Source organism: Chelonus insularis, unplaced genomic scaffold (genome assembly GCF_013357705.1).
Source record: "Chelonus insularis isolate UGA/USDA-ARS -01 unplaced genomic scaffold, ASM1335770v1 contig_18_pilon, whole genome shotgun sequence".
NCBI classification, from domain to species: domain Eukaryota; kingdom Metazoa; phylum Arthropoda; class Insecta; order Hymenoptera; family Braconidae; genus Chelonus; species Chelonus insularis.
The window spans coordinates 441,793-449,755 of NW_023276419.1; positions in this window are offsets into that span (position 1 = coordinate 441,793).

Here is a 7,963-nt window from a genome sequence, read left to right on the forward strand (position 1 = left end):
TATAAAATGGCTGTTGTATCATCTAGTTCCAATAAAATTTCATATTTTGATAACTCAGATGCAAAACATTTTATTGCAAAAAAACAGCTTTTAATTCAAGAAAATTTTTGTGTTTTTTCTTCTCCTGTTTATCCCAAAAACCTAAAGCCTTTATACCATTGCAATAACAGCCTTATCCAGACAGAGATGCATTCGAGAATATTACTAAACAGTAATTTCGACTCCTTATTGGATTGATACCAATCCTTGCATTCTCCTTCCACCAGAGCAAATCTTCTATCAGCCAGTCAGCTATCAAAATCTTGCCTTCGTAGTTTCCTCCATGTATCAACAATGATATGTACTTCTGTCGTTCTAATCTCTTGGAGTGCATAACACCATAAGCCACCGCTGGGAATGCTGCAGTCAATACTCCTAAAAATTCTGCAAATTTCTGTATCTTGTATTCTTTTCCGACCTTGAATGCATTCAATAGCTGTATTATTCGTTGTTTCTCCTTGTCTGGTAGGTTAAGTGAAAAATTGGCAGAATCAATAATGAGTCCCAGATACTTGCATTTCTGTTTAGCAACTAAACAACTTTTCTTGTAGTTTATAACCAAACCTAAGTACTCCAAAATTTTCGTTGCTCTATTAATATTTCTTTCACATTTAACTTTTGATCTATTTATAAACAAAAAATCGTCCAAGTACAACACCAGCAGCACGGTAAAAAAATCGTCAAAACCCGGTTAAATTTGAGTTAAATTCCAGCTATTCTCTGGTAAAAAAATGGTTAAAAACAGGTTAAATAATCGGACCGAAATTCAACCGTTTGTTCTTAGTTTGAAACCGGTTAAAAAACAGGAAAATGATTCGCGTATTTAACTGAATATTTACGGTCAAATCCCGGTAATATATTAAGTATTTAACTTAATCACACAAGTTAAGTATGAGTTAAAAACTAGTTAAATAACTAAAATATTTTGTATACATATCCAGACGCATATAACGGTTAAATATTGGTTAAAAACCAGTTAAATGTCAATTAAAAAAAAAATTTCAGTAAATAATTGATATTATATCTACTGTCGCTAATATAAATTGTTTATAACAGCCTGTAAGTGTTATAAATAACTGAAAAACTTTAATAATTGTTGGATTTTAGTTTTTTCAGCGGAATTTGTTTGATATCGACTAGATAAGATCTCTGATGACTCTATATCTACTATCGTGAATTCAATTTGTTTATTACAGCTCGTAATTGTTATAAATAATGAAGAAACGTCAATAATTGTTGGATTTTAGTTTTTCCAACAGAATTTGTTTGGCTTGGGGTGGCTATTACGTTTTTTGAAGAAAAAAATTGTAATGAATATTTATTATTGATAACTTTATGCACGTCGTTGTTGCTTCTGTAGCCTTACCGTTACTAACGCGTCGTAATAGCCACGCTAAGTTTTTCAAGTTTCAAAATATTACAATTAAAATTACTAAATCTATTTTGATGTGTTTTTTTAAATTTTTAACAAAATGTATTCTTACTTTTTCACATGCTTTTTAAAGTACCTTTTTCTTCTAAGTATCAAAAATGATTTTTGAATTTTCTAAACATTAAAAAACTATTTCATATAAAATAAATCTATTTTACTTCAAGAAACGTGACTAATATTCGAAATACAATACTTGGCATTTAATGATTTCACGCTTTTTTGTAATTTTTTAAATAATGTACATTTATGATAATAGCATTTCAAGAACACAGATTATCGTCCTCGTCATTTATACTTAGCGCACAGTTTTGTACAGTCCGTGGGGCTCTTTTTGGTATGATTTCACATTTTTTTGTACAGTATCGGACTTAAATGCTGTTCAATTTCTTGGTACTGTACCACTTACTATAGACAAAAAATAATACCTTTTTCAAACGCAACTCTGTACTGGAATCCAACTCCGATGAAAACGCTATTGTAAACTTAACTGTACGTAAATCAACTTAACTCAACTTCCTCGGTAAAAATTTTCCCTAATGAAGCAAAACAAAGCAAATGAGCATAAAAATATATTTTGTAGATACACCCCCAAAAACGACTGAACCCGTATTCATGACTAAAAAAGCACATTGTTTCTTTAATTGCTAAATATCAGAAATTATTTAAATATGGATGTGCCGTGGGATTGGGGATAAAAAGTATTTAAGTAACAATATTGCTATTACTGTTTCCTCCATGTAGCTTTAAATATCAATAGTTTTTGTTTTGCTCATAATCATTTTCAGATATCTGTTTATTTACTTTATACTTACATAAAAGTATTAGATTATATTTATAGTTTTAGTTTAATTGTAATGGGCGTTATAAAAATTTCGATACATATATATATATATGTAAAACTATATATCAATGACAAATGAGGACGATTATGAATAGCTGTCTCAGTTTTTTGAAACAATTTGTTTTTAATACCGAAAAAACCGAATGTAGTGATTTGATTGCTTTTGATGATCCTGATTTCATGAATTTTCTGGACCTAGAAGCCCTATACATAAGTACATCAACACAAGTCTTGCCAAAAACTAATCAAACAAACTACCTGACTTTTGTAATTGGAAAACATCGCAATTATGTAAGTGATAACACGAAGTTTCAATGAATAAATTGAATTTAAGATATGCAATACGTTGCTAGACAATTGTTTAACAATAATGTTGCATAACTTGAATTTTTGCTTCTAAAAGAGTATGTGATTATTACTGTTATTTTCATTCTAGGCTTTTCCAATAATATGATTTCTTTTAAAAACTCGTGAATTTTCGATATTAGTCTAGTAGTCGTGAGAATTTATCGTGCATTAACTACAGAATGATAATAAAACTTTTTTTGTTAGATATTCTCGTAGGGAATGATGAGGAAAGTATTTGTGCAAATTTTTATTACTCGAAAACAATAATTACTATTACGTAACGAGAACAGTAAGAGATTTTTAAAAAAAGTTAACACCTTTTTGTAGAAAATCGAATTCTCTACAAAAAAAAGTCTGCGAGAGCACCTGTCTATCGTGGACAGGTAAAAATGTACAGCGCCGTAAAAATGTATATAATCGAGCTTTTTGGGCGCTCCGGCAAAATATGCCGTTGAGCGCCTTTTTAATTAACATTTAAAAAAAAAATATTTCCAACTTATGAAAAAATCTGGAAAAATTCTGAAATGTTCGGAATCGTTTTCTGAATATTTTCTAATAAAAAAAAATTAATTTTTAAATTTTTTCTGTGAACTTTGCACCCTTATATTTTTTTTTGTTTATGGGCAAATTTTATAGCCAATTTAGGAGCAGATAGGATTTTTCCCGCCCTATAAAATAGCTGTCTCAGTTTTTTGAAACAATTTGTTTTTAATACCGAAAAAACCGAATGTTGTTTTTGGATTCTCTTATCCTTATTTTGGGGGTGAAGTTATTTTTTAATATGAAAATTATGTACAGCAAAATTTCATATCTTCATGTGAAGAGTATGAAACAATTCTTTAAAAATGTTTTTTAGCATTTGTTATAGATAAATTTTCTAAACAAATGCGTAATTTTTAATTATTTAAAATTTTTTCTTTATTCAATTTGTAGGTTTTTTATGAACAATTATCAACAGAATGTTGAATTTATTGAAAATTCATTTGCAGTCTGTTAATTTTCAATTGTTTATAAGAAAAAATAGTTCGAATAACAATCATGACTATTGAACAATTTATTTTTTAATAATAAACGATACTCCTTCTAATGAAGCATCCGGAAAAATGAAATTTTTTTTTTAATTGTTTTTTAAATAATTTTTTTGTTCTTAACAGTTTTTTTTACTTAATGTATGTTTTTACAGTTACTCCATCATTATTACAAACCAGCTGTCACTGATTTATGTTCTCAAAAAATTTTTTATAATTACTTATTAGTAATTATAAAATATTTCTTTACATTTCTTTTATTTTTGAATTTCTACATTATTTTTTATAGTTTTTAATGAAAAAATGAATTATACGTGCTTTTCTCGTGCGATTTGGCTCATTGTACGTTTTTTTCAACAATTTTTACTCAATCTAAAGTATTTTTAAGTTTTTCAAATATTTAATTCTACACATTGTAACAGTCATCGCTCACGTGACCTCCCGCACTGAGAGGCCCCGTCCCTTTACAATCAAAACGTGTAGAATTAAATATTTGAAAAACTTAAAAATACTTTAGATTGAGTAAAAATTGAGTAATACAATCAACATTTTTTAATAGAGAAAATTCGTAGTAACTATACATGTCGTTTTTCCAAAAATTTAGAATATAATTTTAAACTAATATGAATAGGTAATTGTGATAATTATATGTAATTTTAACCAAAAAAAAATCTTGCTGTAACTAGGTTTGAACCCTGCTCGGCAAAATAAAAAACTGGCACTCTAACCACGGAGCTAGCATAACTTCGTACAAAGTTTTCGTGTTTATTAATTTTGAGCTGCTTGCTTGGGCGTGGAGTGTGGGTATCCAGCTTGTCGGCGATGTGCCGGAACTCGTCACAAATTGTTGTAAGTGCTCTTTATGTTTTATAATTGTTTAAAAAAACTAATGCCTCTTTTCTAGCGACATAAAAACAAGTTTTTCAAATTTTTTAATAACTTTCTTACTTTTCCGCTATAAATTGGAAGTGTAATTAATAAAAAAAATTATTATTTAGAACTAATTTTGGCATGCTAAAATAACGCTTCTATATCATTTCCATTGAAATCGAGCTTCAGCAGAACCTTACTACCTTGCTTCAGCTTCCAATCTCTGCATGTTTTGATATTTGTTTTTGTCTCACTTGATTGGTCCAGCAATATGGCAAGAACCACCTGTCCTTCTGAGGCTACAGCTTGCGATCGTGAACATGGTTCAGATGTATTTATTCACTTATTTATTTATTGATATTTAGGATGTATTCTAAAGTATGCCGAAAGTTTATATTCAATTTATTTAGTTATTTCTTTGCTCATTAATTGATTCATTAATTTATTCATTTATTTACTTATTTATCTCTACCGTTTCTGCCATGATACTTGGTAATTTTTTATAATTTTGCATTTTGCCATTCTTTTATTATTACATTCTCTCTTTCAAGACACATTTTCTCCTACATACACACACCTGTAAAGGACTCCACATCATGGCAGAGTCTCGATTGTGGACATATAAGGCGGTAGTTGTGATGGTAGCTCTTAGCCTCTGTCCCGTTATAACAAGGGCAGAGTTACCAGGTATACTCACGAGAAGGGGTCTACCTTCATGCTCGATGGCAGCAGAAATCAAATCCTTGCTTCCCCCCGTCCGAAGGACGGAATTGAGTACTTCGCCCCTTTGGGCATAACTCTGGGAAATTATAACACACTACTATCTTAGCGATGGCATTTCCCGGGACGCATATACCTACACCTAGAACAGGCACAGGGATACACGTAATAAGCCCGAGGCCTTACGACATACTACTACGAGTCCGACCTCAATTGGCCAGTTGTACCTAGTCCTACATGTCATATTTTGACTTTGCAGCCCCAGGCACAGGGCTTGGAGTTAGGCCTCCTGTAGTACCAACTTCATCCGCTTTAGTCGGCGGTCGCTAACGCATCTCGCGCTCGGCGTGTTCAGAGTACCCACATTCAGACGACTATATAGAGCTGTACGAAAGTGGGGCACGACGGATTATAGTCTAATCTGCCCCCGTTGATGCGCGACATATCTTAAGAGCAGAGACATCTATGCGACCCCGGGGGCCATATAATGGCAGCAGAAATATTCGAAATTAAAACAACAACTATAGTGCCCAAAGAATGAGAAGTTTTCACAATTGGGAATGATTTAGCAAATCAAATGTTGAATGCTATGTGAAACTGGCAAATATTAACGGGAAGTTGGATTAATTTCATTTATCTATTTGGACCAATAAACGTATCATCAGAAATATATCTAAATTTGAAAGCATGGATATTTGTGAGAGTAACGAGAATTCAAAATGGAATAATTGCAGTAGAAGACGCTAATATTAAAAAAATTATTTATGATGATAATGTTGCGAACAGTATTGAAGGTTTGGATATAAAAATTAGATACATATTGTGATGTTATTTTTCGATAACGTCCTATTGTCAGCTTTAGAATTGTTTTATTGAATATTTGAGGCTGATAACAGCCAGTTCAGCATGTTCCAGTAATGATTTATGAAGTAAATCTATTTACTTAAAGCTCATTTGAGCAGTTACCTTGATTTCTATAGTCCAATCATGCCTATTTTCACATGTTTTATTCACCATAATTATTTTCTGTACGCCAAAATATTTAATTATACTATTGTTTTATGTAATTTTATAAGTCATCAGAGTTATTTTCAATTGATTTTTGTATATTTTTCTTATTAATCTTATTTGTAGAGAGTAATTGTTATTTATCAATTTATTAATTATTATTTAATACAAACCAAGGCTAAGAGATTTATTTAGTAATTAAAATTAATTTGTAATCTTAATAACACAAAAAGAAGCAGAGTTAAGATTAGTGAGTAAATTTGTCAACCATATGGACTATTGAGAGGAGAAATGATTATTTGATATAGAAATTTGTGATGATGATTTGAGTTCTAGTAATTGTTAAGAAAGTCTAATTAAGTAGAATTATTAAAATAAATTCGAGAATTCAAAATATGTTGAATTTGTTAATTGATTTATCGTAGTTTGGAAACCTTTAACCCAGTCCGTTAGTTAGTTGATTTGATTTGGTCTTTTTATTTCGAGTATTTCTTTTGTTTAATTGTATTGTGTTAGCTAGACACGACCCCTCTCTACAACCTACACAACTGAGGGCCAGGACATGCCCTGTTTAGGAAGATCCTGATTTTTGTAGAGACATCTTAGTTAAGTTAGATATACGTTTGAGATTTAGTTTCAAGTATTGGGATTTTGAGTTAGTTAGTAAGTTTTGAGATATTGAGTTTAGATTTAATTTCAAATGAGTTGTAAGTTAAACCAGTTTAGTTATTCTGGTGAATAAAAATAACTTGGCGCCCTAGGTAAAGTAGTATTAGTCTCCCAGGGATAGTTCTAATCAGGATTCCCACCTGAAGGAAGGTGCGTTATGGAGTATACCCTTTAGGGGGCAGAAAAATAACGTTACAATGTATATTTTGTCATTGCTTGATGACAAATACATTATAATTTATTATTGATGAATATGATAAATTGATTAGTATGAATAAATTGTAAATAAATAAATAAAAGACGTATTTTACTTACCGAAATCTAACGCAACAAACACTTTGATACACAATGACACTTGTTGCATGTAGCACTTACAATGTTTGACGCATAACGAAGGATGCTGATTGGTCGGTCGAGTTGCCTGTTTCTATGGCAACACAACCAGGTGCATACAGCTTGACTACACATTTTCCATTAAAATTTTCATGAAAAAACTATTAAGCTCGGAAATTTTCTATATATTTGGATTCTTCGCCATTTAAAAGTACGTAAAATCCATTGGCCATTTTGTCGGTCTATCTTTTAAGTTGCATGAGGGCAGTCGTGTTCCTATGTTTGATTAACGTAGAAAATTACAGCAGCCATCTTGAAATTTTGAATATCAATTTAATTGATTAATTTTTATTTCCATGAAAAATAAAGTGTCTCTTTACATTTCACACTATAATATTGTAGAAAATTGACTTTTTCTATGAGTTAAACAATAAATAGAACGTATTTTTACGTGAATGAAAATTAATCAATATTGAAAATTTCAAGATAACACCTCCTTAAATAAGACATCGGGTGCCGCATGTAATGATCTTTTGAGAGAGCATAGCTAAAATAGTATTTCTAAGTGAATGTCTTAGAATTAAAGCTGAGCTACACCTAAGAAAAGTTCCGAAGTTGACTTTGCGTTGAGCAGCGAAAGGCCGAAGCTCGATTTCAATGGAAATTGAGTAGGTA